This window comes from Gymnodraco acuticeps, unplaced genomic scaffold (assembly GCF_902827175.1).
Source record: "Gymnodraco acuticeps unplaced genomic scaffold, fGymAcu1.1, whole genome shotgun sequence".
Taxonomy (NCBI): domain Eukaryota; kingdom Metazoa; phylum Chordata; class Actinopteri; order Perciformes; family Bathydraconidae; genus Gymnodraco; species Gymnodraco acuticeps.
The window spans coordinates 7,003-19,678 of NW_022991722.1; the positions used below are offsets into that span (position 1 = coordinate 7,003).

Consider the following 12,676-nt stretch of genomic DNA (forward strand, 5'->3'; position numbering starts at 1 on the left):
TTTGAAAACCCAAAACCTTTTACACCTTACTATTCTCTGTTCTTTGAAGGGCAGGGTATAGAGGATATAAAAGAGTAAATAGTATATGCCACATAAAAGGGGTTTACATCATGTAAGAGTTGGAAATATTAATATTAATTTAAGATGCAACTGAGCAATGTGTAACATTTTTTAAATTGTAAATCTCTAAGAAACATGGATCCATTCGAAATATTTTACAAGCGCGTAAAGGCTTTGAACATTATGTTAGTTAATCACTATCATAACATCTGATAAATTGTTCAGGCAATTTTTGAATTTTTAAAGACCCAATAAATTATGAAGAATTGTCAAAACCTCTCGAAAAAAACAAATGAAGAAGCCATGACCTTGAGCTTAAGTAGAACACCATAGAAACTTTTGACAGGGGACAATTTCTATCGTAATTGCATTTTTCGGTGATTAACCTCTTAACCTTTTAAGCCCCAAGCCTGTTTTTCAGGTCTCAGACTCGAAAATGACATTCCCAGAACAAATGACCATATCTTTTCTTCTAAAAGGGTTAAATTAATAATCTTTTTTCTCAAAGCAAGGTTACACCTGTGAGTTGGATGTAGAAGTGTCAGAATCAATATAGATGTTGTTATTTTAAAGTAAATTCAGATTGAACACAGTAAAAACAATTTAATTATTGTGTCCGTCCAAAAAATAATAATTACTTATAGTGAAAACCACCCTTGGATGATGGTATGGTAGACTAAAAGCATTTGGAATCCAAACTACAACATATAATAAGTACCCTGTATCAAGATTGATGCAAAACAAGTGAAATATGACCTTTTTAGACAGATTTAGCAAGAAAAAAACACTTCTGGGGTCATTTGGGTGGATTTTCCTCATCTCAATCAATCAATCAATCAATGTTTATTTATATAGCCCAATATCACAAATGTTACATTTGTCTCAGTGGACTTTACAGTTTGTACAATATATCAGTATGACAATACGACACCCTCTGTCCTTAGACCCTCACATCGTACAAGGAAAAACTTCCGAAGAAAACCCACAGTTTAAAGGGAAAAATGGGAGAAACCTCAGGGAGAGCAACAGAGGAGGGATCCCTCTCCCAGGACGGACAGACGTGCAATAGATGCCGTGTGTACATTGAAAAGATAATACATTTGCAACATAGGTAGTCCAAATGTTTGGAAATGCATGTGTGTATAATAGGAAGATGAATCCACGAGGATATCCATCCAGGACCTATGATCCAGGACCACAGCCACGACTCAAGATCCAGGACAGAGGAGCGCAGGATCATCCATGACTCCGGATCCCGGCGTATACAGACACCAAAAAGAAAGACATTTGGGGAAGCTGGGTTAATCGGAACATGAGAGTACACAGGTATAGACAGAGAGAAGGAAGAAGTAAGATGTCCCCCGACAAACTAAGCCTATATCAGCAAAACTAGGGGCTGAATCTAATCAGCCCTAACTATAAGCTTTATCAAAAAGGAAGGTCTTAAGCGCACTCTTAAAAACGGATAGGGTGTCTGCCGCCCGAACACAAACTGGAAGCTGATTCCACAAATGTGGAGCTTGATAAGAAAAGGCTCTGGCTCCCATTGTACTTTTAGAGACTCTAGGAACAACCAACAACCCTGCATTCTTGGAACGCAATGCCCTAGTAGGACAGTAGGGTATAATGAGTTCTTTAAGGTAAGATGGCGCCTGCCCATTAAGGGCTTTGTAGGCGAGAAGAAGAATTTTAAATTCTATCCTGTGTTCTATAGGGAGCCAGTGTAAGGCAGCCAGAACAGGAGTAATGTGGTCCCTTTTCCTAACTCTGGTTAGTACACGAGCTGCAGCATTTTGAATCAGCTAAAGCGACTTGACTGACTTCTTGGTACACCCTGATAATAAAGAGTTACAATAATCCAGCCTTGAAGTAACAAATGCATGGACTAGTTTCTCTGCATCGTTTTGAGGCAAGATATGCCTGATTTTTGCAATGTTACGTAGATGGAAGTAGGCGGTCCTTGAAATTGATTTTATGTGGGCGTTAAAGGATAAATCCTGATCAAATATAACACCAAGATTCCTTAGAGTCTCACTGGAGGCCAAATTAATGCCATCCATGGTTAATATATCCTTAGATAATTTGTTTCGTAGATTCTTCGGGCCAAGTACAATAACTTCAGTTTTGGTCGTGTTTAACATCAAAAAGTTTAAGGTCATCCACGTTTTTAAGTCCTTAAGGCAGTCTTGAATTTTATTTAGATGATTAATTTCATCAGGCTTGATTGATAAATATAGTTGAGTATCATCCGCATAACAATGAAAATGTACAGAATGATTCCTTATAATATTGCCTAACGGAAGCATATATAATGTGAACAAAATAGGTCCGAGCACTGAGCCCTGTGGCACTCCATGGCTAACTTTGGTTTGCGTGGAAGATTCATTATTGACACGTACAAACTGAGAGCGTTCAGATAGATAGGACCTAAACCAGTCTAAAGCAGTTCCCTGTATGCCAACTAAGTGCTCTAGTCTTTGCAATAGGATATCATGGTCGATAGTATCAAATGCAGCACTGAGATCGAGCAAAACAAGAATAGAGACACGTCCCTTGTCAGAGGCTATTAGAATGTCATTTGTGACTTTAACCAGAGCTGTCTCTGTGCTATGATGTGTTCTAAAGCCAGACTGAAAATCTTCAAATAAATCATTGTTTTTTAAGTAATCACACAGCTGTTTTGCGACCGCTTTCTCAAGAATTTTTGAGAGGAACGGAAGATTGGAAATAGGTCTATAATTGGCTAAAACCTCTGGATCGAGGTTGTGCTTTTTAAGAAGCGGTTTTATCACTGCTACTTTGAATGATTGTGGAACATAGCCTGATAATAGAGACATATTCATAATATTTAATAAATAAGTGCTAATTAATGGAAAAACTTCCTTCAACAGCTTAGTTGGAATTGGGTCTAACATGCACGTTGATGGTTTAGAAGAGAGAATCATTGAATTTAATTGTTCAAGGTTTATGGCTGAAAAGCATTCTAGTTTACTATCTAGTGTAATATTAGAACTTACGTTTCCGGGAGCTGTTGATAACACTATACTGGTCAAAGGCAAGAGGTCATTAATTTTGTTTCTAAGAGTAACAATTTTATCGTTAAAAAAGCACATAAAATCATTACTACTGTGTGCTATGGGAATAGAAGGCTCAATCGAGCTGTGGCTTTCTGTCAGCCTGGCTACAGTGCTGAAAAGAAATCTTGCATTATTCTTATTCTCATCTATTAATGAAGAGTAGTAGGCTGCTCTCGCTTTACGCAGTGCTTTCTTATATTCATTGAGAGTAATATGCCAAATTAAACGAGATTCTTCAAGTTTAGTGGAACGCCATATCCTTTCAAGTTGTCTCGACTTTTGCTTTATTTTGCGGGTTTCGGCATTATGCCATGGAGCTAATCTAAGTTGTTTTATTTTCTTCTTTTTCAAAGGAGCAACAGAGTCTAATCTCTGGCCCCCCTTCTTCGATTTTGACATGTGAAATCTCTTTCTGACCGTTAGAGCCAATAGAATCGAAAGGAAATCTCCCCGCACACACTCATGTTAAAAAAAAGATGGCGCTTCGCGCACACAGTTTTGCTCCAAAGTGAAGCTGTCTATAGGTCTGACATTTAAAAACCGAAAAGCTGATTTATTGCTAATGGATTATCAGAAATCTTTTCAAAGGGACACAGACACATTGGATTAACCTATGGATTAACTTCAGCATCGTTTTTATCGTTTTAATGCCATTGAAGACCACTTTTGACCAGACTACCACACAGGCAGTGGCGACGGGTCATTAGGGGCAGGTGGGGCACAGCCCCACCTAGTGTCAGCAGAAAGTATTACAAATAATGATTACAAAAAAATAAATATATATATATATATATATATATATATAACATATATTTTAAGATCATGTTTAATCATCTGATTCGTCTGTACATTACTGTTTTAGTCTGTGTTCTTCTAATTAGTGTCTACAGTGCCGTTTTGAGCTGTTTAGAGCCATGTGGGACAAAACCCGATCCTGCCCCTCCCTCTCACTGTCTAAGTGAACGGTGACTGTAAAAACTACACTGCGCATGCTCAGAGTATTTTTCTATTTAATGTGTGTGGCAAAAAAATAATGATCATAGGGGCATAGAGCTGCCATCCCAACCATACGTTATCTCACATAATTCCGAATTGATTGGCTGTAAGTACGTCACGTGTGCAGTGCTGCGAAACGTCACGTGTAGTTTGAAGAGGAGACGAGAGAGCAGCATATAGCTAAAATCACCAGCGATTAAAAGAAATAAAAAACTGAAAGAAAATGAATGAAGTTGACCATTTACTGGAGCACACATTTGAGACACTTAGTCTCGGAGAGAAACTCGAGGTAAAGCGCCTCGGTGCCCACCATCCACCGGATTTCCAAATGGTCCAGACTGCGGGCAAAGTTAAACGTGGGTTTAACGCTGAGTGGTTTGCTAAAAAGAAATGGCTAACGGCGAGCATCCAGAATAATTCCCTCTTTTGCTTTCCTTGCCTGCTTTTTGGTGAAGATCAAGGTACTTGGTCGAGGACAGGTTACAAGGACTTAAAGCATCTTTCGGAGAGGACAATGAAGCATGAGAGCAGCAACAGTCATTTGGAAAATGCCGTAAAATTGGGATTACTTGGAAGGGTGAATGTTGCAGCTCAGATTGACAGCGCCTACAGACATTGATGATCATAATAGGAAGGTGGAAGAAAACAGGTACGTGCTTGGTCGGATCATCACCTGTATTAAACTGTGTGGGAAATGTGAGACAGCACTGCGGGGCCACAACGAGTCGGCGGACTCTCTGAATCCAGGGATATTCAGGTCAATTTTCGAGACAATGTGTGAGGGCGATTCCAGGCTTCGACGGCACTACGAAGCTCAGCTTGTTTTCAAAGGGACATCAAGCACCATACAGAATGAACTCTTGGACTGCATGTATGATGTGTCAACACACTCTCACTCCCTAAGCGTCCAGGAGCGACGTTTGGTCAGTGTCCGTGGCGTCCAGTTGTGACGCTCCTAGGCTCCTTCAGCGTCATAAAGGGACGCAAATAGCTTTCAACTGATTGCAATGTATTCCCATCTGCGGCGGGATTTGACGCTCATGGAAGCACGGCATTCGTTTGTGTCGGCTGCCCTTAAAGAAAATGTGAGCGTCCATTCTCATTGGATAACGGAGAATTGTACACCCGGAAGTAAGTATTCCCCTTACTGTCGATTGATTTTACAGTGATATCTGCACTACTCATCGACTAAAAAACACCAGATTATCCTTGTTAATTACACAACATTGATTGGTTTAAATTGTGTGCAATGCTTTTGTATTTTTCCCCTTCGATTTGGAGAAACAAATGTTTTTTCTGAGTAAAGGATGGCAGAAGACACTACACTACCAAGAATCCCCAGCTATCGTTTGGACTACACCATGTGCTCTGGCACGAGATAAGTTTGTGCACAGATCTTTGGCTGTATGCGTCTGAATCCCGCACTGCTGCTGCATTCGTTTCTTGACTGGCGCTCCGGACGGATGGCGGTAAGTTGTCACAGGCTGATTAAACCCCATTCGAGGCGTCTCTTGCCATTTTTCTTTTTTAAAAAGGTGACTTGGTAAGTGGAAATTACTGTCTTTTTATTTAGTTTGAGCATATTTCTATCTTCATCTAATTCCACCCCCCACTATCTGCTGGCGTCATAGCCACAGGAAGGGGTGGAGAAAAGGGGGGAGAGCCCTGGGCTGGGAGGGGGCGGGTAGACAGTCTCACGCATAACTTCAAAGAGACACCTAGATTAACATCATAGGCTTATATCACACCTACCTGCTATAACACCTCACATCAAAGGACTAGACTACAAAGGGGTGTGAGGGGACAGGGGCCACACAACATAACTTCAAAGAGAATGCCTTAATCAACACATCAAATAATTAGACAACAAAGGCGCTACCCAGGGGGCTTTTCACACCTACCTGTTATAACACCTCACCCCCTCACATCAAAGGATCTCGAACAAAGGGAGGCGGGACTTAGCTCCTTAACATAATTGTACCCACATCAAAGGATCTCGAACAATGGGAGGCGGGACTTAGCTCATTTGCATAAGTAGGGAGAGGTTTGACCTGTCACACCACCTGTCACTTTTCATGCATACTAATGTGATTGAAACAGTATGTGTACTACTACTGGTGGGCACCCGCCTGGCTCATTCAGTTGTGTGGTTTGTTTAAATTTTACAGTGACGTCACTACTTCTTCAGTGGCACGTTAGAGCCCACTACTATTGCAATACTTCCCCGAGGTGCTGTTATTGTTAAATAATGTTTGTGTTCGTTCGGATGAATTTCTTTGAGCTATGACTTCTTTATCCTCTTCGTAATGCAGACTGAGCTCTGTGCACATACAAGATATCCGATTAAAGCTGAGGTTCCACAGATTATTTAGGTATATATATCATCACTAAGTGATCCGAACTCTTGACAGGGGAAGCAAACACAGACATCACAACACGTACCTTTACGGAGCTTTTACGGGAGATCGTCTCACCGTAGCTGTCAATCTGATCAAAAGACTTGTTCAATGGCATTAAAACGAGACAAAACGCGGCTGAATCGGTTAATCCATAGGTTGATAATGTTTCTGTGTAATAAATGTTTTTATTTATAATCCATAATTCCATTTTTATGTAAAAATCGGAGAGTAAAAGTTAGCTGCATGGTAGCCACCAGAGTTATCGCAGCTTCCGGTCTTGGATATGCGGCAGTCTCACACACACAAATTACCAAATAAGGAGTATGTGGGAGTTCCCCTTGATTCCATTGGCTCTGACGGTTAGAGAGAGCGTTATAAATCAGCAAAATCGACCAAGATAGGTCAAATCCACCCAAATGACTCTCTAAAAAGGTGACATTTCACTTGTTTTGTATCAATCTTGATACAGGGTACTTATTATATGTTGTAGTTTGGATTCCTAAAGCTTTTAGTCTACCATCCCATCATTCAAGGGTGGTTTTCACTATAAGTATTTACATTTTTTTACTGTGTTCAATCTGAATTTACTTTAAAATAAAAACATCTATATTGATTCTGACACTTCTACATCCAACTCACAGGTGTAACCTTGCTTTGAGAAAAAAGATTATTAATTTAACCCTTTTAGAAGAAAATATATGGTCATTTGTTCTGGGAATGTCATTTTCGAGCCTGAGACCTGAAAAACAGGCTCGGGGCTTAACAACTTAATGGAAAACAGTCTGATCTGTTGATCCAACAAAAGGGTGTACCCCAAGGATCAACTCTGGGCCCACTTCTGTTCTCCATTTACATAAATGATTTATCTTCTTGTCTCATTCATTGTTGTACTCACCTTTATGCTGATGACACTGTCATATATACATCCAAATCAGATTTCTCACAAATTCAGATCTCTCTTCAATCGGATTTTAATATCTTACAGGACTGGCTATCACACAATAAACTACTGCTTAACAAAACAAAATCTTATATCATGGTCTTTGGTACCAGGCAGAAGCTCAAATCCAAACCTAATGTAGTAATAACATGTAAGGATGGCACTTCTCTGCATAAAGTTGATAGCTTTAAATATCTTGGTGTATGGCTAGATTCTGAACTTTCATTTAAACTACATATAAAGCATGTAATACAAAAAGTCAATTACGGAATCGGTGTTTTACACCGCTCTCGCAATTGTTTTACGCTCAGTGTCCGAAAGAGAATTGCTTCTCAACTGATTCTTCCGATTATGGACTATTGTGATGTTGTCTACCAAAATGCACATAAATCAGATCTTGCTCCACTCAACATAGCCTACAATAGACTATGCAGATTTGTTCTTGGTTGTCCTTTTCGTACACATCACTGCACAATGTATAACCAATTTAAATGGCCTTCTTTAAATGTAAGAAGACACATGCATTGGCTCCAGCTGATGCATTTATCTTAACTATCCCCCTTATTTAAAGCAGTATTTTGTACCCTACTCACCAAATCATCAAGTTAGACATTCTGTCCAGATATATTTCTCTGTCCCCTCTGCAAAAAAATGGATTGGCAGAAGAGCGTTCATTTTCAAAGCCCCAACAGACTGGAATACTTTACCTGCTGCTATTAGATCTCTTGCATCATTGGGTTTATTTAAACATGCATTGTTATCTCACTTTCAACTGGTCTGTACTTGTTATTAACTGATATTGATGAAACTGATTTGCTCGACTGTCTCAAATTGTAATGATTGTGTGCATTGCTTGAATTTCACTTAACAGACTGTATGTGGTTTGTCTTGTGTGTCATGTTTTGCATTTTGTCTTTTTGTTTATGTATGTCTGTAAGTTGTTGCTATTGTTGGGACCCCCTTGAAAACGAGATGGTGCATCTCAAGGGGTTCATCCCAATGAATACAAATGTCTATATATAAAAGGGGTCCGTTTTCTGCAAATTTTGAGGGTCTCACTTGTGTTTTTGGTTTGTCATACATACATTTATTTTAGTGCAGGGAAACGATTAACATTTGTTATTCATGTCAATTAATCGCATGATTGTTCTACAAAAAATTCTATAGTGAAAAAAGTATTATGCACTTTTATTGTAATCGTACTGCTATATGAACACAAGTGCAGTAACATTTGGTTTGCAAACATTTAATAATTCAAACTGTTAATGCGCCATAAAATAATTGTCAGCGTTAATTAATTAATGCTTTAATTAAGTGAGTACTTCTACTTTTAGTCAAGTACAAGATCTGAGTGCTTCTACTTTTACTCAAGTACAAGATCTGAGTCCTTCTTCCACCTCTGCTACTTGGAAATGTTCTGATTTTCATTTTTGACGGTTTTCTCCCGATGTAACTTGAACGCACCAAAATGGCTTCTCGGTGCAAACCATAGATGTATAATAAGAACACTGCAAACACAACTTCTTCTCCAATAAAGGCTCAAATCCACAAAGTTAAAATCATATACCCGGCGGGCTGTGCGTGAAAAACATGATAGATAGTTAGACATCGTGTCTTAATTTGAAAAGCGTGCATCATAATGTAAGCATCCTTTTAAAGCACAGCTAAGATTAAAACAGCAGCATTTACAAACTGAGGCTGAACAAGAGGACTTACCGAACAGCGGAGCACCAGCCGGATCACCGGGGGTCACCGGGGGATCACCGGGGTCAGAAAGTCTCCGGTTGTTCAGTTTATTTGGACTGATATTCCGACGAGCCGCTGCAGCACCGTGAAACTCCACCTTAAAGGGCCGCCTTCAGGGACGCGTCGGAAATGTCGCTTTTACAGTCATTTCATTTAAACTGAGGAGGTAGAAGTACTCAGATCTGCTTCTAAAGTAAAAGTAGAAGTACTCAGATCTGCGTCTAAAGTAAACGTAGAAGTACTCAGATCATTAGCTGCAGTACTCCTTGTCGATTCTACTTACTACAATACATTTGAAATAGTTGATTACTACAGTACTTTGTTTATTTCATAGCAAGAGGAGAGTTAAATGCTTTCCAATAGAGTATTACATTATTATTATACATTTGTTTCTATCTTACACATTTGATTTAGGCTATATGTTTTATTTCTCTTTTTGTATTAATGTGTTTGAAAATAAATAGTTATTGTGATATCTATATGCATAATATCTAATGCATTTATTGAGTCATTACAAATGCTAAACATGAATAAACGTTTGATTTAACAGTTAATAACTGGAGGTATTATCACGTCAGCAATGATGTCTGCATGCTTTTTCACGCCGTCAGAATTTGACATGTGAAATATTGCAGTGGCTTAAAATACCTGTTTGATATGATACTGTATGTTGTCATGCCACACCTGACAGATGGTGTGCTTGCTATGTATTGATCTGTGTTTGAGCTCTTTCCAAACACTTCCAAACATTCTATATTTCTCTGGAAATAGATATTCACTTTGTAATGCAACCAGGTATCCAGTAATTTGACAGTCGATCCTACGCTGTCATCGGAGGCAGTCACAATTTCTACAGGCTCGCACTACCTGTTAGCATCTGGCATCTGTTAGCATCTAGCTCTCCTGCTTACAAACTTTTAGCCATCCCTGCTTATACAAGTACTAGTTTTAGTTGTCTGCGATCTGCCAAGGCCTACCTGTGAGTACGGCTGTACTGAGGTGTTTTTCGTCGCGAAGAGACCATTAGCTGGTCCATGCTGGTCCATGCTGGTCCAAGCTGGTCCATGCTGGTCCATGCTGGTCCAAGCTGGTCCATGCTGGTGGACCATGCTGGTCCATGCTGGTCCAAGCTGGTCCATGCTGGTCCATGCTGGTGACCAAAACACAACACCATGCTGGTCCATGCTGGTCAACACCATGCTGGTCCAAGCTGGTCCATGCTGGTCCATGCTGGTGGACCATGCTGGTCCATGCTGGTGACCAAAACACAACACCATGCTGGTCCAAGCTGGTCCATGCTGGTCCATGCTGGTGGACCATGCTGGTTCATGCTGGTCCAAGCTGGTCCATGCTGGTCCAAGCTGGTCCAAGCTGGTCCATGCTGGTCCATGCTGGTCCATGCTGGTGGACCATGCTGGTCCATGCTGGTGGACCATGCTGGTCCATGCTGGTCCATGCAGGTGGACCATGCTGGTCCATGCTGGTCCATGCTGGTCCATGCTGGTGGACCATGCTGGTCCATGCTGGTCCATGCTGGTGACCAAAACACAACACCATGCTGGTCCATGCTGGTCCATGCTGGTGACCAAAACACAACACCATGCTGGACCATGCTGGTCCATGCTGGTGACCAGCAGACCAGAATGTATCTATCACCAGCTTATGTTAGTATTACATATACAATGTATTCTGGTAACTATCAAAATAAAGACATTGTATAGTGTTCATAACAGTATTTTTATTTAATAAATTATACATTAACAATACAATAATATTACAAAAAAAACCTACGTCTAAATAAATATATCATCTATAATAGATGCATTTGATTTAGAAATAACAAATATAATTCAACATGTAAATAGCAACAAATTAATTATAAACATTTTTTTTTTTTTCTTGTTAATATCCATTATCTTCTCTGTTATGTATCTTCCGGTCTTTGCCAATCCGGCCAGCATTTCTTGGTCCTCCACGTATTTCTCGTACAGCCACTGCTTGAAGCAAACTGAAAATAAGAAACAACAAAGTTTTAACAAATCGTATTCAATTATGTGATGACAGAACTGTAAACAGAATAGTTATTACTTGTTAGAGGCTGCCTGGTGGTCTTGGTGGTGGGGCATTCCTTTCCAGTCAGGCTCCTTTCCCCTAAGGTGTCGGTGCCCCAAAACGCCACAGCCAACTCCTTCACGAACATGGAGTCCCTCGTGTTGTTTTTTATTTTTGCCCAGACCTCTGGACGCACTGGAATCTCCCCTTGCAAGTGAATGACAACAATCTGAAACATAAAATGTGTACAGTAGCCTATACATAAAAGCTAGACACCAATATGAGACTGAGGAGCAAAAATAAAAAGGCTCCACTATGGAAATAATATATACCTTCCCATGTGGCTCGCTCTTTGAAGGGGAATTATTGGGGTGTCCAGGGTGCTGGCTCACGCTGTTCAGGTATCTCAGATTGTTCTTCTACAGAATGTGAATAAGACAAAGAAAGGACAAAAACATTTAATCAATAGTATAAATTCATATGTGTATATCTTGATGGGCTGATTGTTTACACATTTCACTGCCATCTTGTCTGTTTCTTTTATTGTAGTTGCTGATGAAAGTTAAAATGCAAAATCGATCCAAGACTGTCATTATTATGTGCTTGCAATTTAAAAACAAATGTAGGCCTACTTACTTTGTGAAAATACCTGGTTTAATAGTTTATCCAAATTAATGTTTAGATTTGCTGTCCTGTAGGTGGTGACTTCCCCTTCCAGCTCAGCTTTGGAATCCTCCAATGTCTTTATAATGTAATGAAAAATAAAATGATCAACAAAACAGCCTTTTAGCCTACCACCAGTCAAATCTGTTGTTACCCTATGACTGGTAAAAACACAAATATTAAATGTACCTTCTGTATTAACCGTCTAAAGATGAGTTCCTGTTGTAATTGTGCAGCTGTATTATCTGGGAAATAGAAGAATCGGGTAAGGATTCGGTATTTTTTATTTATTTTTGTTATTGCTATTTAACTATATTTTATTACGGTGCCCTTAAAGATTTTTTGTATTGTATTATATTTATTGTTTTATATGTTATGTCTGCACCATGACATCAAGTAAAATTCCTCGTATGTGTGAACCAGAGGTTGCGCTAGACTTTTTCGCTGTCCGTCATTCTGACGGACAGTGTCGTAAAACTTCCGTCAAAATGCAGAATTACCCGTCGGCTTTTACACAACTCTGACGAGGGGGGGGGGGGGGGGGGGGGGGGGGGGGGTGGAGAAGCATGCTCGTGAACTGTCAACGGGGGGGGAGGGACAGTTCACATGCGCCGTGTTATGCATGGCTGCTGCACCTCGCGGGACTGCGGTCAACTCAGCCGTCTCTCAAATTTGCTTGGTCAAATGAGCAGTTCTTCATTTTTGAGTGCGCGATTTATAGCGCCTTACGGTAATCGCTGAGA

General features: G+C 40.0%; 1 long non-coding RNA gene across 2 annotated transcripts; it reads right to left on the reverse strand.

Annotated features, from left to right (window-relative positions):
* Positions 1–11,103: 11,103 nt before the first annotated feature.
* LOC117534787 lies at positions 11,104–11,645 on the reverse strand. 2 transcript variants are annotated; one of them, XR_004567319.1, is made up of 3 exons: positions 11,603–11,645; positions 11,307–11,499; positions 11,104–11,226 (listed from the first exon to the last, which is right to left on the reverse strand). It is a non-coding gene; the product is annotated as an uncharacterized LOC117534787 (long non-coding RNA). The 2 variants fall into 2 exon arrangements; XR_004567318.1 differs by having other exon boundaries at positions 11,307–11,623.
* Between the last annotated feature and the right edge of the window lie 1,031 nt (positions 11,646–12,676).